Genomic DNA, 21067 nt, shown 5'->3' with positions numbered 1-21067 from the left:
CTCTACTGTGGCTCTCATTTCCTTTTTTTTTTTTAACATCTTTATTGGAGTATAATTGCTTTACAATGGTGTGTTAGTTTCTGCTTTATAACAAAGTGAATCAGTTATACATATACATATGTTCCCATATCTCTTCTCTCTTGCATCTCCCTCCCTCCCACCCTCCCTATCCCACCCCACAAGGTGGTCACAAAGCACCGAGCTGATCTCCCTGTGCTATGCGGCTGCTTCCCACTAGCTATCTATTTTACGTTTGGTAGTGTATATATGTCCATGCCACTCTCTCACTTTGTCACAGCTTACCCTTCCACCTCCCCATATCCTCAAGTCCATTCTCTGGTAGGTCTGTGTCTTTATTCCCGTCTTACCACTAGGTTCTTCATGACCTTTTTTTTTTTTTCCTTAGATTCCATATATATGTGTTAGCATACTGTATTTGGTTTTCTCTTTCTGACTTACTTCACTCTGTATGACAGACTCTAACTCCATCCACCTCACTACAAATAACTGAATTTCGTTTCTTTTTATGGCTGAGTAATATTCCATTGTATACATGTGCCACATTTCTTTATCCATTCATCTGATGATGGACACTTAGGTTGCTTCCATGTCCTGGCTATTGTAAATAGAGCTGCAATGAACATTTTGGTACATGACTCTTTTTGAATTATGGTTTTCTCAGGGTATATGCCCAGTAGTGGGATTGCTGGGTCGTATGCTAGTTCTATTTTTAGTTTTTTAAGGAACCTCCATACTGTTCTACATAGTGGCAGAACACTCTATGACATAAATCACAGCAAGATCCTTTTTGACCCACCTCCTAGAGACATGGAAATAAAAACGAAAATAAACAAATGGGACCTAATGAAACTTAAAAGCTTTTGCACAGCAAAGGAAACCATAAACAAGAGCAAAAGACAACCCTCAGAATGAGAGAAAATATTTGCAAATGAAGCAACTGACAAAGGATTAATCTCCAAAATTTACAAGCAGCTCATGCAGCTCAATAATAAAAAAACAAACAACCCAATCCAAAAATGGGCAGAAGACCTAAATAGACATTTCTCCAAAGAAGATATACAGATTGCCAACAAACACATGAAAGAATGCTCAACATCATTAATCATTAGAGAAATGCAAGTCAAAACTACAATGAGGTATCACCTCACACTGGTCAGAGTGGCCATCATCAAAAAATCTAGAAACAATAAATGCTGGAGAGGGTGTGGAGAAAAGGGAACACTCTTGCACTGTTGGTGGGAATGTAAGAAGATGAGCATTTTTAAACACTGGGGTGAGCTAGTGGGAAAGTACTGGAGGGAATGGTGGGGTGGGGAGGTTGATCGACGTGATCAGATCATCTGTATTTGAGAGTTCATCCTTAGAGGAGTTCAGCTCCTGCCCTCCCACAGAGGCTGGGAGATAGGGGCACTGTGTTTCTTCAGGGTTACATTTCTAAGGGATGGCTCCCAGGTCTTTGAGAAAGACATCCCTGGGCTATGAAACTGCCAAGAGACTAGATTCAAAGGGACAGAGAAAGAATTTACCAGTTTTCTAAAGTAAATGCTTCATATAGTTTATCTTCCACCACTGGAAGCGCATGTCCCTTCCTAAGCCTTCCACATGCTAACCACCTCTTGTTCCTCATGTCCAACCTGCATGATGTCGTCGATACAATGGATTGATGTAATGTCCTGAGCAACTTAGACAGTCTGAATCTCTCCAGATTATACTATGACAGAGGGTGGGAGAATTAATGTAGCCCTGAAGTAGAAGCATAAATGAATGTGTTTGTGCCAGTCATGTAAATGCAAACTGTTTCTGATCCCCTTATCTGGCCAGAATAGAAAGGAATGCACTCACTCAATCAGACTGCATACCATGGAAACACGAGGCTTTATAAACCTGCTCTAGCAATGACACTACATCTAGCACAGCAACTGCGAACAGGCTACTACTTATTCGAGCTTGCGGTGGTCTATACGATAGTCATTCTCCAGGATTCATGCATTTCTGCAAGGGCCAGGCTGGCAAATTAAACACAGATAGGGTAGGGACCACCACCCCAGTATCCTTCAGGTTTTTAATAGTGACATTAACCTCTGCCAAGCCCCATCTGAGTAAAACATGAGGAAGAAAATCATTTATAGCAATTATAGGAGAAAGAAAGAGTAAATTGCTGAGTCACTCATCAGGGAGGTAGTGGAATCTAGGGGGAAAGATACAGGTCAGAAAGACCAAAGTTTGAATGTTTTAGCCGCATAGCGTGATTACTCCCTGCATGACCTATCACAAATTATTTAACTCTCCATGTCTCAAATTCTCTACCTGTACATAGGCTTAGTAATATTTGCCTTCAATCTGTCTAGTATAAAAGACTATTAAGTGAACAGATGAATATAGAATGTTTCCTTAATAATGGTATTTATTTGATGCTCTAGAAGGATGTGGGCAGTCTACCACATACCTGGAAAAGACATGTAAGCCAAACAGAGCAGGAACCGAGACACATGAGTTATTCATTCTCTAAAATCTGGATTTCAGTTCTTAATCCTTCCAGCCCTGACAGATGACATTAGATATTCCATCTGTCAACAGAAGGATAAAGCGGTATATTTCCAATACAGAAAGTAAAGCAAAATTATAATTCTGAAAGAGATTAAAATAAGACCAGGGAACACAGAATTTGAAAAGTGTTGTCAACTTGCTTCCTGTAAATATTGGTTCCAAGATGAAATAATCAAAGAGTTCAATATATTCTTAGTGAAGCTAGACAGAGAAGAATTGCTTTACTACTTTGATACAAGAATATGAATGGATTATTACTAAACAAAATCATATTTCAGTTGTGAAAGAAGAGAAGGACAGAATAAGAAGAGAATTTTGGGGTTTTAGAATCCCATTTAGACCACTAACACAAGATGCTACAAAGTAAGGACCTTTAGCCAAGACACGCTGGTAGGGCCCTAAATAAAATTTTAAATATTTAAATAGCATTATACCTATAAATAAACAGACCCTGCCACACATTTCTCTAGAGCTCTCCTACCTACCCCAGATCCTTCTATCGGACCTCTTTATCCTCCCCAGTATCCAACTACCAAGGGGCTAATGCTTAGCGCACAGCAGGGAAGCTCTGATCCTACCTATCTTTACTGTAATTTTCCTCTCTACTATCCTTCCTCTCAACCCACCACTGCAAATTAAGCAGACTAACACTAAAGCAAAGCAAAGTAACTCTCCCTTTTGAATGTCCTCTAAAACACCGCCTCTGCCCCAACCTCAACAACAAAATTTCTGCAAAGTTCTACTTAAAACCTTTGTTTAAAGGCAGGGAGGCATACATCCCTCACAGAGTAACAAAACAGTACAGCAAGCTCAAGGGACAATAGTAGTGCATAAGCATGGGATATACCTTAGAACTCAAAGAATAGGAATGTGTTTGGATCAGAGCACAGATCATACGTAAAGCACCAGAAGGTGATGGCTGCAGCAAGAGAAGGCAAAGAAGAATCGAGACTATTGCATAGGGAACCTCGTGCCATTTTCCTTGCTTTACGATCCCAAGTTCTCTGTGTGAGTTTGAGCAAGTTATGCAACCTTCTGTGCCTCAGTTTACTCATCTGAAAAATGGGAGTAATATCTTCTCACTAAAGTTATTAAGAGGATTAAATGAATTAATAGATGAAATGTGCTCAGAAAACTGTCTGACTACAGTGAATGTTCAGTAAAAGTTAGCTGCTGTTATTGGTGAAGAGTGGTGTCTTATTTTGGTAAAAGGGAGTGCTGTGGCTGCTTCCATGGGCAAATGTTTGCATTTTAGTAACTAAATTTAACTATACTTTGATGATGTCATCAAAGTATAGAGGGTGCATACTGCAAACTATTCCAAAATGATCCATGACTCTTTTCAACAGAGGGTGGGAGGCTTGGCTGAGTCACAGGAAACGCAGCAGATTAAGGCCCTATAAAAGAAGTTCATTAGCATCCAGCTGGCCCAGCATCAGTACAGGACAGCTTATATATGCTTTATGACACTGCGTTTATGCTTTATGCCATAGTGTGACACTGTTTGCAAAGCTCAACAGTAGAATTTCTTCATTTCCTAATGCAAATCCCCTAGAAAAACTTCTGTTTGGGATACAATCCAATCAATACATAAGTTTTGCTACTTAGAAAATAAATGTTAAGTTAGACAGTATAGGTGTCTAACTTTAGGAATGAAATGTGGCCGGTTGGTACAGACTGATGAATTTTAGTCTAGAAAGATAGATAAGTGCACCCTTTTCAGTGGTACTTGATTCTTTTAAACCCCAAGATGATTATCTTGGGCAAGAATTTCATACTAACATTTTTTTAGTGTTAGAACTTGAATCTATGAATGATAGCCAAGGCTTTTTGGAAGATGAATGTACAGTGTAGTAGGGAGAGGTGGGATCAGAGTGGAAGATTGTGAGGTTACCTCCTCCCACTGACACACCAAAACTACACTACATATAGAACAGCTCTCTCTGAGAATGATCTGAAGACTAGCAGAATAGCTCTTTTATAATTAAGGATATAAAGAAAAAAAAAAAAAACCACACACTGAGACAGGTAGAAGGGGAAGAGAGGTGTTCTAGTCAGGACTCACACCCCTGACAGGTGACCCGGAAGAGGAAGGGGGTATTACAAACTCAGAGGTCCTCTGTAAGGAGCAAGGGATTTGAGCCCCACTTTGGGCACCTCAGCCCTGGGGATGGGCACTAGGAAGCTGAGCCCCCTTATCTGGTTTTGAAAAGTAATGGGGCTCTCTACCAGGAGAGCTGGAGAGTGGTAGGAAACAACAGGCATGAACACAAACTTATTACCCTGTGTCCCAGCACAGAGGCAACAGATTGCAAAGTGATTGGTACTCTAGCTGGCCTTCCAAGGCCACCCAAGCATGACACCCAGTTCACCCCTGACTCCAGCCCCCCGAACTCCTCCAAGGCTGTGTATCCTGATGAGCCCCAGGAGAAGACCAAGCTCACGCTCTAGACACCCTCAATCCAGCACCTGCCAAGGTGGTGGCCTTCAGTGCATCCAGGAGAAACCCCAGCCTACACCAGGCTTCAGCTCCACTCCCCTCCACCCCACCAAGGTAGCAGCTTTCAATATGCCCCAGGAGAAGCCCTGGCTCACACAGGGCTCTGGCTTCAGCCCCTCATCCCACCGAGGTAGTGGCTTCTGACCCATCCCAGGAGAAACCCCAGCTCATGCCAGGCTCCATCTCCAGCACCTCCACCCCCACCCCAAGGTAGAAGCCCCAGTGTGTACCAGGAAAAACTCCAGCCCATGCCAGACTTCAGCTCCAGCCACCCCACTAAGGCAGTGGGCCTGGCCTGCTCCAGAAAAGTCCCTGGCCCATGCTCACTTCAGCTCCAGCCCTACTGCTAAAGCCACCAGGCACAAGCAGTTTGCATAGAAATGCTCCTACAGAAGCACATGACTTCAAGAATGGGAGAGGTAACTGTTTCACCTAATTCATAGAGAAAAACACAGAAAATCAAACAAAATGAAAATACAGAGGAATATGTTCCAAAGGAAAGAACAAGATAAAACCTTAGAAAAAACCCTAATGACGTGGAGATAAGTAACGCTAAAGAGTTCAAAGGAACAGTCATAAAAATGCTCACCAAACTCGGCAGAAGAATAGAAGAACACAGTGAGAACATCCACAATGAATTAGAAAATTTAAAAAAGAACCAATCACAGCTGAAGAATACAATAACTGAAATGAAAAATACACTAGAGGGAATCAGCAATAGACTAAGTGATGCAGAAGAATGCATAAGCAACCTAGAAGACAGAATAATAGAAATCACCCAATTAGAAAAGCAAAGAGAAAAAAAGAATTTTTAAAAAATGAAGATAGTTTAAGGGACCTCTGGGACAATATCATATACCTATCCTTCTCAAACGATTCCAAAAACACTGAAGAGGGAGGAACACTTCTCTACTCATTCTGTAAGGCTAGCATTAACCTAATAGTAAATCTATACATAGAAAACTACAAAAAAAAATTACAAGCCAAATATCACTGATGAACATAGATGTAAAAATCCTCAACAAAATATTAGCAAACCAAATTGAACAAAACATTAAAAGGATCATCATCATGATTAAGTGGATTTATTCCAGAGATGCAAGTATGGTTCAACATCCACAAATCAATCAATGTGATACACCATGTTAACAAAACAAAAGATAAAAATCACATGATATTCTCAATAAATGCAGAATAAACATTTGATAAAATTCAACATTCATTCATGATAAAAACTCTCAACAAAGTTGGTATAGAGGAAATATAATTCAACCTAATAAAGGCAATTTGTGACAAACCCAGAGCGAATATCATAATCAATGTTGAAAGGCTGAAAGCATTTCCTCTAAGATCAAAACCAAGTCAAGGTTGCCCACTGCTACCACTTTTATTCAACAGTATTGGAAGTCTTAGCCACAGCAATCAGACAAGAAAAAATAAAATAAAATAATCATTGTTGAAAGGCTGAAGGCATTTCCTCAAAAATCAAGACCAAGTCAATGTTGCCCACAGTCACAATGTGTTTTGTTTTTTTTTTCCTGTTTTCTTCCTGTAATTGATTTCTAGTTTAATACTATTGTCTTTGGAAAAGATAAAAGGCATCCAAATTGGAAGGGAAGAAGTAAAACTGTCACTATTTGCACATGACATGACACTATATATAGAAAACCCTCAAGACTCCACTAAAAATTATTAGAACTAATAAATGAATTAAGTAAAGTTGCGGATATAAAATTAATACACAGAAGTCTGTGCATTTCTATACACTAATAATGATCTACCAGAATGCAAAATCAAAAGAACAATCCCATGTACAATTGCATCAAAAATAACAAAATACCTAAGCATAAATTTCACCAAGGAGGTGAAAGATCTGTACTCTGAAAACTCTAAGATACTGATGAAAGAAATAGAAGATGACACAAGTGAAAAGATATTTCGTCTTTGTGGATTAGAAGAATTATCATTGTTAAAATGTTCATACTACCCAAAGCCATTTACGGATTCAATGCATTCTCTATCAAAATAACCAACGCATTTTTCACAGAAGTAGAACAAAAAATCCTAAAATTTGTATGGAATCAAAAAAGACCCCAAATATCCAAACCAATCTTGAGAAAGAAGATTGAAGCAGAAGGTATTATGCTCCCTGACTTCAAATTATACTACAAAGCTATAGTAATCAAAACAGTATGGTACTGGCACAAAAGCAGGCACACAGATCAAAGGAACAGATTAGAGAGCCCAGAAATAAACTCGCATACATATGGTCAATTAATCTGTGACAATAGAGGCAAGAATATACAATGAAGAAAAGACAGTCTTTTCAATAAACGGAGTTGGAAACGAATGAAACTAGACCATTTTCTCACACCATATGCAAAAATAAACTCAAGATGGATTAAGGACTTAAATGTAAGACCTGAAACCATAAAAATCCTAGAAGAAAACTTAGGCACTACACTCTCTGACATAGGTATTAGCAATATTTATCTGGATCTCTTTCCTCAGGCAAGGAAAACAAAAGCAAAAATAAACAAACTGGACTACATCATTTTATTTTGTTGATGTGACTGAGAAAGAGAAAGAAGGAAAATGCTCATCTAAAATCATTCATTTACAAGAACTTAAAAGAGATAGCTAGAGTACACAGCCAAAAGTGGAGACTTGCTAACGTACAACTTCCACAAATTACCAGATTTTTTTAAATTGCCAAACATTTTAACATTAAGAGAAATTTCTAAAATAAAAATATCATGTTTATCACTTTTTTAATTGAATGTATTACTTTCCATATTTTACTTAATTGTTGTCAACTCCTGTGCAGGTCTTGCACCACCCTGGCTATCTGATGCCCCTGACTCATGCCCTCCAGCTGTCCCTCCCCTGAACCCCACAGTAGCAAAGACTGGAAAGCTATTAAGGGTTTCCTAAGTCCTGGAGAGAAGGATTCAGAGGACCTTCTATTGCTCTATACTGGAGGATTCTGTAGCTCTTCGTGTTCTATGATTCTAATAGCCCACAATTTCTAGAAATTAACCCCATTTAAAAAGAGGCCCAGATTCCTTCTGGTCTGACCCCGACTCCCATCAACAACCATCCACCTCTGCTGGAGTCTTTTGGATATCTACAATTTTGTACTGTTTGCCAGGCATTGACACCACAAGGAGCTCTGTTCTCCATCTGAACCAGCAGGCTAGAGTTTGTTCTTCTAAACTCCATCCACCTAAGGGTCAGGCTCAGGTTTCAATCTCCCTTGACTTTTCTCTGGTTGATAAAATAGGAAAATTCTTCCTTCTGTCACTGGCTCTCCCTCCATCTCTACTTCATACTTCTAAAGTCAGGTGCTCTTCTCCATCATTCAATTCAAATGCCCTTCTGGTGGGAAGACTGTGCAGCATCAGATGGGTATACTGCCATACTCCCTGGGTCTGATCTTGTGGCCAGCTATTCTCTTGCAGTAGGATTTGGTAGGTGGCTAGATCTTCTTATGCCCTGTTTTTCTTATCTCAATCCTCTCTCAATCTCTGTGTGCACGTGGCTGGCTCTGCATACTCATTTATATTAAGCTCCTCATATGAGAGTCATATTTTACAGTTGCAACCATAATAGATTGATCATACTATGTCATTTTATGACTTAGCTTAATTTTTAAAAGTATACATTACTTCATATTCTTAATGTTTCATTTTAATGGTTGCATAATATTTTGTCCAGTTAAAAAAATAATTTACATAACAGTTTTCCTATTGCTAAGCCATAGGTTGTTCCTTCTTTTTGTGAGGATAAATAATGTAATGGTTTAGAGTATAAAATCTACAGTCTGATATCTTCTGCACTGTAACAAGTTATTTAAGCACTTTGCACCTCAGTTTCCTTATCTGTGAGATAAAAAGAGAGCATGTAAGGATTAAATGAGAATGTAAACATCTAAAACATGCCTGGCACAGGATAAGTATGACATAAGTGTTGGCTGCTTTGAGTATTATTTGGCTTTAATTACATAGGAAATGTTTAACAAACATCTCTAAAAATCTTTTGCTCTTAAACAATTATTTTTTAAAGAATACATTCCACAAATTTCATTTGCTCAATCAAGGGAAGACAAATTTTGTGACTTTTGACCTATAGAAAAAATTGCTTCCCAAAAAGGCTATTCTAATGTCCAATGTCATAAAAATATATTAATATACTAGTTTTAAATAAGTGTCAAATTCGCCTGTTACTATTTTTGTTATGCTACTGATTCATTAAAAAATAAAATTAATTTTTATTTCTTTGATGATTAGCAAGAAAGAGTTTCTTAACATGTTTACTACATGATTTATAATGTTTTTCTCTATTTAATCCCGTGTGAAGTCTTTTGTAGTATTCTGGACAATCACATAATCAATGCATCCCACATTTGATAAGACAGAAGTAAACCTACAATTCAGGAAATATGATGAAATTGGCAAACTCATTAAAAACTAGATTTTTCTTGGTCTCTAGAATAGAATTATAGGATACAAATTTTCAAGGAACCCACTGTAAGTTAACACATATATAGATTTATGTGTTTCCCTTTGATTCAGTTAAACTTAAGCCAGTGACTTGATAGATCAATTAGTTGCCTCCACTAAAGAAGAACGGGATGATTTGGGAAGACCATGGTATGTTCCATTTATTATTAACATATGAATTATTTGTAACATTTTGTGCCCTGAGTCTAAAATCTGTCTCAAACTTTAAGTTAATTTTCATAATAATGACTCATGATGATCATTATGATGGTGGTGATGATGAAACACCTATTAGTTATGGAGCATCAAATATGTACCAGCCATTTCACAGGATATTTGGCATTCATTCTCTCTAATCCTCATAAATTCTTCACAAACTATTTTGCAGATGAGGTAATTGAGAATCTGAGAGCATGAGTGACTTGCCCAACACTGAATGAATAGCAAATGAGTATAGAATAATTAATTCTGTAGGAGGAACTGCCATTTTTTAAGATAACCTCCAAAGGTTCATTTCTTACAAAATAACAAAAAATAATGTGAAACACTATCTTATTACTGTGGAAGACTGTAGTCTATTTTCTCTCTTTAAATACTTAAGGGTATTTATACAAGATGAAATAGAAACATATCTCTTTTTCACCCTGTAGAACAAAATTTTCCTTCTTCTTTGGAATTTTGTTTTTTATTTATATTTGATGAGAGAACTAAAGATAAATTTCCATTGCTACTTTCTGCTCTGTGTGCCTTCAATAATTTGCCAACTTAATAAAGTTTGGAGAATTTATTTTCTTTCATAGCTTCATCATGCATTTGATGCATGAGAGAAAGTTATAGTGTTCATCACTATTTGCTCTGGACAAATTAATCCCTAAGAATTACTGGTTACTTTTCCTAGGTAAACATCAAGATTCTGAAAATAAACACATATTATCTGTAGAAACACATGAAATGAGAACCTCACAGGACCTTAGAGCTGACCAAAAACCATTTTCTTTATTTACTCATTCACTTATTCACAAACATGTGTTAGATACCTACTATTTGCAAGCACTTCAGTGGGCTTTAAAAGGAAGCAAAGATAAAGAAGAAATAGCCTTAGTTCTGATAATACAGAAGTAAACCTACAATTCAAGACATATGATGAGATTGTGTTGTATCAAGTGTCTGCTGTACAATGTAGTCATAGGCGTGGCCGAGGCCTCGGTGATGCCACTGTTCCTCCATGTTGAATAACTCACTTGGAAGAAGTTTCTCTTTTGCCAAATACTAATTCTTCATGAAAAGAAGTATTTATTTTGTCTTCTCTTATCCAAACTTATGACAGAAAATTTGGTCACCATCCTTCACTAACTTGAACACAGCTCTATAGCTGTAAATAGGGAAACAAAGACCTAGAATTTAAGATCCTGGGGATGACGATGAACACGTACACATTGTGACTCGAATGGCAACAATCATTTCAGATTTGGGATGTGAATACAGCTTGGATCTCAGTGGAGTACCATTATGCTTTTGTACTCAAATTCTCTGCATTCCCAGAAAAAAAATATGTGTGAAGTAACCTAGCAGAGGACTTTCTGCCTAATATGACTTCCTTGGCCTCTCTACATGGAACCGTTCCCATTGAATCAGTGTGTTAACATCAACCAATTAATAATTTTGTGAGCACCTATAATGCTTACTGCATTTTTCTAAGTGTTCTGAGAAAAATTCAAAGTCCAGGCTACAGTCTAACTTGGGAGGTTATAAATATATAATTTATGTATGTATATATTTGGAGTTAGATATGAAGGTTCAGGTTCTCCATCCTCTGATACTATGTGTGTGTGCATATATATATATATATATATATATATATATATATATATATATATATATATATGATAAAGACAGACAAGATACATCTATTTTTATACTTTAAATTTATTTATAGAATTTGACTTATTTGCAATTTTTAGAAATATATCTGATCTGTAAAACAGCAAACATATACTAAGAATAATTCTGTATATTTGTATACATGCTTTTCCTCTTCAATATCAATGCCTAATGCAGCACCTGCCATTTAATAGGTATCTATTCAATATTTTAGAATGGATTAGTATTTTTCGCACCAGATATCAGCTAAAAGTGCCAGCAATGAACCAAGCCACCCTTTCCATTTTTTCATATTATTGGAAGTTGAAAAGGTTTAGGGTAAAATACAAATGAACATTTTCGTAGACTCCTAATAAGCAATTTTTGAAACTGAGCACGAATCTGACATCATAATGTTGACAAATATTCATCATCAAAGGCAATGTTAGCTTGTCTGTAATGGAGATATGAAGGTTTCATTGCTTTACAAATGGTGCAAAATTTACAAAACTGAGAGACTCTTGCTTATGTCACTGCTAAATCTCACCCCCTCCCAACCAAATCTCTCTTCCTAATTGACTAATCATTTTATACTTCTCTGGGACTATCCAAGGAGGTTAATCTCACATTCTTTCCATTGGTATCATGTTTTCAAATTTGCTCTTGAAATATTGGGAGAGTTAAAAGTAGCCAGGAAAAGAAACTTTTTCGCAGTAACATTTCAGTAGTTTATTTCTTGTTAGATATAGAAAACAAGCAAAAAAAGAAAATCCATTGGCATCTATATTTTATATCTTCAAAACAGGTTGAATCATTTTTTTTAATGAGTATCATCTTAACCTGTCCTGAAATATGCTTAGACCTAGTGAGAGTGCTGGCTTGTTATTAGAGGTTACCTTTCTGTTTGTTTTGTTGTTTTCGGACATTAAAGGAGGAAATAAACCTCTGATGAGTTAGTATGTTTTCATAGGCAGCTACGATGCTTCCCTGAACTTTGCCTCTGAGTCAACATACTTATAGAGAACTAATGTCTTGTACTGTTTTTTTTTTTTTTCTTTTCTTTTAATGTCTTGTACTGTTGAACAACAACTTATAGGTCTGATTAAAGAATGGTCTGACAGCTCCCATAGAGATTTCTATCTGATTTCCTTCAGCCTCCATGTTCGTGGATTTAGGTGAAAGGGCGTGATGGCAGAGGAAGAGGTTGTTTGGGGGAACATGGAAAAACACTATAGAATGATTAGAGGTCTAAGAGAAATACCGTGAGGCATTCTTTTTCCAGCACAGAAAATAAATGTGAACCTTGATTTACTATAACAGGCAATAGGAGTTTTTCCAAGGAGAGGTGACTATTTACGAAAGAGAATCTCAGACTGCTTGTGATTATGAGGGCCAGGAATTCAAATGAACTTTGTCACTATTGCCAGTTTTGTGAGAGAAAGATGTCCCTGGTGGAGCACAGATGGCATGTTTGAACAAGAAGCTAATTATGCCAAGAGGTTAGTATGCCAGAAAGCACTGCTTATTGATCTGTGAGTAGGACCTTAAGAGAACAGTGAGGAATATTGATTGATCTGAGTTGCATGCAGGAGAGCTAGCCATGAAGAAGAATGCGTAACTCTCTAAAGCACCTGAGAGAATCAAAGCAACTTGAAATACACATCCAATATAGAAATTATTTTAATTCCCCTGGTCTCTTCTATTGTCTATCTTAAAATAACTGGAAGAAATCCCATCTGTTTAAAATGTAGCACACAAAATTAAAAACATGGAACATTGGAAACCAATGTTTAGTTAAGATATTTGCAGGCAGAATTAAGAAAACAATATACAGGAAGTACAGGAATAACAAAGAAAGGAAATCCAAAAAAATTTAAGGCCAGATTTGCTTCAGGAGCAAAATCAAACTTTGATACTCTTAAGTATGGGCTTTCACAGGGCTCACTTCCCTTAAATGACCCTCTATTTCTAGAAGTACGTGGCCAGTTTTGACTCTGTCTTCTTCAGTACCTGATGGAGAATCAGGATACAAAGGATAAAAAGAAGCTCCATGGTAAACTCTGTCATCTATACCTAAATCTCTCATGTTCTCCAGGAAGCAATATAAGGTTCTCTTCCTATCAACAAACCTTACTTGGAGGGCATAAACTTTAATAATATAAAATGCTTGGGTTTCTTGCAGCTGAGCTTCCCTAAAGACCATAAGCATTTTTAGATTTCTCATCACTAGTAATTAAAATTCATTTAGCAATTCTGGATATATTAAGTAACAGAAAATAAATTTAAAATGCAAGTTTTTGATCACACAGTAAAATCTCAGAGGAGAAATCAAACTCTCACCCAGAAAAATTAATCTGAAAAATTTATTTCAAATACACTTAAAGAGTTTTGCTTACTTTAAAATGTAATTTGGAATATATATATAATATATATTATATATATCCTAAAATATTTTCAAATATTATTTTTCATTCAAATTTCCCCATTTTTTATAAGCGGTTTCCCTTTTGTTGACTCAAATGAAACAGAAATGTCAAAACCTTGGAGTAATGATTACATAAACACTGTGGCCATCTAATGGAGAGAAGTGGCTAAAATCTTTCACTATGATTGTAGTTTATCAATTTCTTCATTTAGTTCTGCCTGGTTTTATTTTATAAATTAAGGTTATGTTATTAATTACAAACAAATTTGGAATTGTGTGTCTATCTAGGGAACTGACCATTTTATTAGAAATATCTCTGTCTCTAGTAATGCTTCTTGCCTGAAAATCCCCTTTTAAAATATATATTATAGCATAGCTGCATGAGCTGCCTTTAGGCTAGTAATTGCATAGTTTATCTTTTCCTACGCTGCTTTTAACTTCCATGTCCTTATATTTGAGGTGTGTCTCTTACAGGCAGCATAACCTTGAATTTTATAGTTGTTGTTTTGTTGTTGTTTTTAATCCACTCTCTGCCCTTTAATTTTATATTTAACTGGTTGCTATAAATTAATGACTGGAACATTTGGATTTAACTCTACCATCTTACTATTTGCTTTCTATTTGTTCAATTGGTTTTTGTTCCTTTTTTGCCTTCTTTTTGATTAATCGAGTGTTTTTATTATTTCATTTTGCTCAATTAACTTGTTGGTTTTACATTCTTTTACTACCTTTCAGTGGTTGCCCTGGATGTTATCACATATCTATGACATTTTAGAATCTACTACAAATGAATATTTTTACCATTTCCCAGCAAGGAGCTTAGAATATATTTATTCTATTTACCCTTCCCACCTTCTGGTGTTATTGTTAAGTACCTACATTGATTTAAACCCACAAGTCATTAGTACTATTGTTTTATGGAGTTAATCATTTATGTTTACATGTTTATCCTTTCTGTGCTCTTCACATATTTAAATTTTATGTCTGTAACTAGGTTGTAAGCCCCTTATGCAAGGCTTATTTGTCTTCTTTACAATAATACCCCTTTCTGTCTCCTCAGTCTCATCTCTCACCACTGCCCTGAACAACGTAAGTTCTAGCCTCAAAACACTTATTCCCAACTCCTGGCTCATCTTATGATTTAACAGGTTAGCTCTTATTTTGGTGTCTTTGCCAATGTTAATTCCTTTTCCTTCCCAACACCATCTCTGTCCTTCGGTTTTTTTAAGTCATACTGTGTGTTCCAGATTAGCTCAGATGTCTCTACCTCAAAGAAAAGATGCCCCACACCCTGATCAGATCTGGAGTGCACGTTTCTCCTCTGTGACATGAATTTAATCATATATATACTGATTGAAAGTTTATAAGACTGTATCTCTAGTAGATTTTGAATTTCGTGGTACCAAGACAATGCTTTTTACCTTTGAACACTTTACCCTAAGTTCTGTGTTTGGCACATGTTTTAGTTTTCTATGGCTACAATAACAGAGTACCACAAACTAGGTGGCTTAAATAACAGAAATTTATTGTTTCACAGTTCTGGAGACCAGAAGTCCAAAATCAAAGTGTTAGCAGCGTTGGTTCATTCTGAAGGCTGTGAGAGAAGGATCTGTTCCAGGTCTTTCTCCTTGGCTTGTAGATGGCCATCTTCATGTTCACATAATATTCTTCCTGTATGAATTATTCTGTTTTCTAATTTCCCCTGTTCATAAGGAAACCTGTAGTATTGGATAGAGCCCACCCTAATTACCTCCTTTTCACTTAATAAAGACCTTATCCCCAAGTAAAGTCACATTCTGAAGAACTGAGGGTTAAGACTTCAACACATGAATTCTGGAAGGACACAGTTCAATCCATAGAGCATGTAATAGGTATTCAATTATTGCATGTGGAATAATTGATTGATTGGGGGAATGAAGAATTTGTATCACCTATGTGGACAGAGTAGAGTTTATAATTGACCAGTAAGCAGTATTTGTGACAAATTGACTCATCTTTCAGTTTATACATGAAAGTTCTAGACAATATATGAATTGACAAAAAGATTAGAAAAATGATATAGATATTTGAACCCCCATAATGATAAATATAACTTTTAAACTTAAATTTATATATACATGACAAAAATTTTATTTGTAACACTTTAATTAAATTCACCATTCTGAGACATATTTAAAAATAATCTGTAATTCCCAAAGTATTTATTTTTTACTAAATGCATTTCTCTAAACATTCAGAAACAAATGATTTTTTTTTTTTTAATTTTATTTATTTATTTATTTATTTTTGGCTGTGTTGGGTCTTCCTTTCTGTGCGAGGGCTTTCTCCAGTTGCGGCGAGCGGGGGCCACTCTTCATCACAGTGCGCAGGCCTCTCACTATCGCGGCCTCTCTTGTGGCAGAGCACAGGCTCCAGACGCGCAGGCTCAGTAGTTGTGGCTCACAGGCCCAGTTGCTCCACGGCTTGTGGGATCTTCCCAGACCAGGGCTCGAACCCGTGTCCCCTGCATTGGCAGGCAGATTCTCAACCACTGCGCCACCAGGGAAGCCCACAAATGATTTTTAAAATACAAAAGTTTGAATTTAGTCACTAGAGGGAGCTATATGTCACTGTACATAGTAACTTAAAGAGCAGATGATAATATTTTCTAAATTATAAACATTGATAGAAACTAAATTTATAAAGTGAGAAAATCAGGAATAGAGGTACAGTAAGACTAACTCATATTTTAAGTCACCTAATTGGTATTTATAGAACATTCTCCCAACAGCAGCAGAGTACATATTCTAGGCATTTTCTAGGCCATTAAATGTCTCAAAAATATGCAAAATAATTCAAGACATACCAAGTATATTCCCTGACCACAGTGAAATTATATCAATAACAGAAAGATTCCTGAAAAATTCTTAAATATTTGGAAACTAAATACTCATCAGAATAACTCATGGATCATAAAAGAAATGAAAAAGGAAATTGAAAGATATTTTGAAGTGAATGAAAAGGATAACACTACTTATCAAAATTTATGGGGTGCTGATAAAGAAGTACTTAGAGAGAAATGTATAGAATTAAAAACCTTTATTAAAAAGAAGAATAAGTTTCTCAAATTGATGAATTCAGCTTCCATCTTATGAAACTAGAAAAATAGAAAAGCAAATTAAACCCAAAGTAAGTCAGAAAAAAATGAAATTATACTATAAAGGTCAGATTGAAATCTAAGAAAAATTAAAGCAATAAAGACAATCAATGAGGGACTTCCCTGGCAGTCCAGTGGTTAAGACTCTGCGCTTCCAATGCAGGGGGTTCAGGTTCAATCCCTGGTCAGGGAACTAAGATCCCACATGCCACACAGCCAAAAAATAAAAATAAAATAAAAATAAAACATAAATAGGATCCAGTCAGGAGACAGAAACCATACCAGTTATTTGAACCGAGCAAATGTAATAGAAAAAATTTTTTAAAAAAAAGAAAGTAAATGAAATCTAAAACTGCTTCTTTGAGAGATCAATAAACTTGATAAAACTCTAATTAGACTGATTGATAAGCAGAAAAGAGAAGAGGAAAGACACAAAAGACCAAGACAGGGATGGGAGTGATGACATCACTACAGACTGTACAGAGCTGCTGTTAAGCTATAGCTGGGAATCCAGTTTTTCTAACCAACAGATTAAGAAAAAGAACATCTGGCAACTGGTCTTTCCATTCCTGACCTCTGTAGGCAAGGTTTGAGGCTCTCTCTTTGGGACCTCTATAGCATTTTTCTACCTACTCCATTGTATTCTAAATTACCTCTATATGTATCTGACTCCCATCCTAGACAAAGAGCTTCTGCAGGCAGATGCTGAACAAATACTTGAAAATATGAAGGTGTAAAATACTCTAGATTGTATGATGCATAACACAGAATAAGAATGAATACTAGCAGAGTCAGCAAGCCCACTCTGGGTGAGTTCTTGTGGGCACAGCCTGATAGCTCCTCTGGAAGAAAAGACCCTTCAGACACAGCAGAAGGAAGCAGCTGTATCTCTTTCTTGCCTGTCACCTCTAATTTGTTTTTTTCTGCCAATTCATGAGATTGAGCATCTTTTAATATGTTTTGGCCACCTGTATTTCCTCTTTGAGGGATTGTATTTTTATATTTTTTGCCCATTTTGAAATTACTTTTTATTGGCTTTTTTGCTTCAAAAATTCATAGAAATGTATTGTATAATTTGAATTTTAATGCTTTGAGTATGAATTGCAAATATTTTTACCAAGATAACATTTATCCTTTACTATTTGTATAGTTCCTTTTGCTGTTATATATTTTTGTTACTCAAGATTTGTGTTTCATTTTTCTGAGTTTCCTACCTAATGAAAGAAAAAGCACACCAAATTTGAATTTGAACAATCTACTAAATTTCCTTCTAACATTTTATTGTTTTGTACTGTAGGCCTATATTCTTAATCCATCTGAAATATATTTTCGTATATGATATGAGACAGGATCTACCTTTATTTTTCCCAGATTAAATGCTAGTTATACCACCATCTTTATTAAATAAACCATCATATTTCCTTCCTGCGGTATTGAAATGCCAACTTTTGCTGTATACTGAGTTTTCATCATATTTAGGAAAATATTTTAGGACTCCATTTTTTCACCAGTATTTTTGTTTATTCCAGTACTGATACCATGCTGCTAAGTCTACAGTGAATTTTCAATGTGTTAATATTTAACAAGTTCCTCACTAATTATTAAATTCATTTTATTGGTTATTTTAGATTTCCTGGGTATAGAATTACATCATCAGCAAATAAAAATTTTGCTTCTCCTTTTGCAGTATTTAAAACATTTTTTCTTATTGCATTTTGCAGAATCACCTACGGTATTAAAATATAGAGGAAATTTTGGGATTTCCTGTCTTATTCCTGATTTTAATGGAAATGGCTTTATCATTCACTATTTGATATAATATTTGTTTTTCGTTTTTAGCAAATAGGCTTTATTATATTTAAATATTTGTTTATATTATTTTTAATTTGGATATATATAAATATACTTATGTATTATATATATCAAAATTCACAAAAAGGTTTTGAGAAAAGCATAACTATTATAAATATACTAACCAACCAAAATTAATCATGCATGGTTTTCTTATTTTAGTCAAGGCTTTCATTTGGAATAGCTACTTAATTTTATTGAAGCCTTTTTATTATCAATTTATATAAGCAAGAAATTCTTTCCCATAATTTGCTGATGTACTTTTTTCTGTTAATAATGATTATATATTTCTTAATATTGATTTAAATTTGTATTTTTGGAATAAACTATTTAGTCATGTTGAATTAATCTCAACTTACTACTGAATTTAATTTGTGGATATTAGAGTTTTTATATATTTATAAGTTAATTGGTCTAGGTTTTCTTTTCCATACTAACTTTAACATATTTCTGTTGGGTTTATGCTATGCTTCATAAAAATTTATTCTGTTGTTAAATACAGTTTCAGTGCCATTTAGAAGTATATTCTCTTTAAAAATTAGGTTAAACTCAGCTACAAAACCAGGCTTATACTGCTTAAAATGATGATTTTTCAGTTACCTTTGCATACTTTTTAATGGTGATTGATTCATGTAGATACCCTGCCAATATTTCATAATATTTTAGTTGGAAATCATTTTCTCTAGATCCTTAAATTCTTTGCCATATATTCTTTTTTTAAATTAATTAATTAATTAATTAATTTCTGGCTGCGTTGGGTCTTCGTTGCTGTGCGTGGGCTTTCTCTAGTTGTGGCAAGTGGGGGCTACTCTTCCTTGCAGTGCACGGGCTTCTCATTGCAGTGGCTTCTCTTGTTGTGGAGCGTGGGCTCTAGGTGCACAGGCTTCAGTAGTTGTGGCATGCGGGCTCAGTAGTTGTGGCTCGTGAGCTCTAGAAAGCAAGCTCAGTAGTTGTGGCTCACGGTCTTAGTTGCTCCGCGCCATGTGGGATCTTACAGGACCAGGGATCGAACCCGTGTCCCCTGCATTGGCAGGTGGATTCTTAACCACTGTGCCACCAGGGAAGTCCCCATATATTCTTTTAACGTTACAGAAAGTTGCATAAAATAATTTCTCAAAATTCTAAAATTACTTCTATATCTGTGATTACATATTCTCTCAATCTTAATGTTGAATATTTCTGCTTTCTCTATTTCCTTATCTGATTGCGTTGTTTTATCTATTTTATTGCACCTTTCAAAGTACCAGCTTTTGTATTTATTCACCTTTTCTACTACTTTTTACTTATTTTGACTTTTTCAAAATAAATGTTAAAATAATTGCCTTTGTGTTGACACAAAGCTCTTAATCAAAGATTCGCTTTTAGATCTAAAATATTGATGTGTCCCTATAAAAGAAAAGGCTAAAATCTCACAGAGGAATCAGCTATTTATTAAATATCTTCTGTGTATGTGATACCTACAAGTGCTAATCATTCTCAGCCTCCCTAGGAAAGCTGAAATATCCCAGAGAGGGAGGTAAACAAGTGAAAGTCATGTGTAAGCCTGCTGGCTATGTGAACTCCCAGTACCATTTGTGTAACTTCTCATGGTGTTACTAGATTCTTTCACTCAACTCAAGTTAAAATTGAGGAGCATAGACAAAAGTAATTCCTAGCTATTAATGGTAAAAAGAAACACATACATGAAGAATTTAGGCATGACCAAAGTGATGTAAGACTCTCCTGTCTCTAAGAATCTTATCTCTTTGTTGTGTGTCTCTTTTCACACATTTTATATTTTACTCTCAGTAGTATTTTTTAAAGACATTTATTCTAAACAACATTTCTGTTTACATTAAATTTATGGCAACCACTGTGATAGTCTGAAAATAATGCCTCCCCTCCCCAGAAGATATATTTACTTCCTAATCCCTGGAAACTGTGACTATTACCTGATATACTGAAAGAGTAAATGCTACCTTATTTGGAAAAAGGGTCTTTGTGGATGTGATTAAATTATTGATTTTGAGATAAGGAGATCATTCTGGGCCCTAAATGCCATCACAATGGTTTTTATGAGAGAGAGGCAAAGGGAGATTTTACACACACACACAGACACACACACCCACACACACACACAGAGGAAGAAGTGGAGAAATAGGCAGAGACTAAAGTGATATGGCCACAAGCCCAGGAGTATCAAGAAAGGCCTTCAGCCACCAGAAGCTGCAAGAGGCAAGGAACAG

Source organism: Balaenoptera borealis, assembly GCF_965194805.1.
Source record: "Balaenoptera borealis genome assembly, chromosome: 17".
In the NCBI taxonomy this organism is placed as follows: Eukaryota; Metazoa; Chordata; class Mammalia; order Artiodactyla; family Balaenopteridae; genus Balaenoptera; species Balaenoptera borealis.
Note: the sequence above shows the minus strand (reverse complement) of the source record.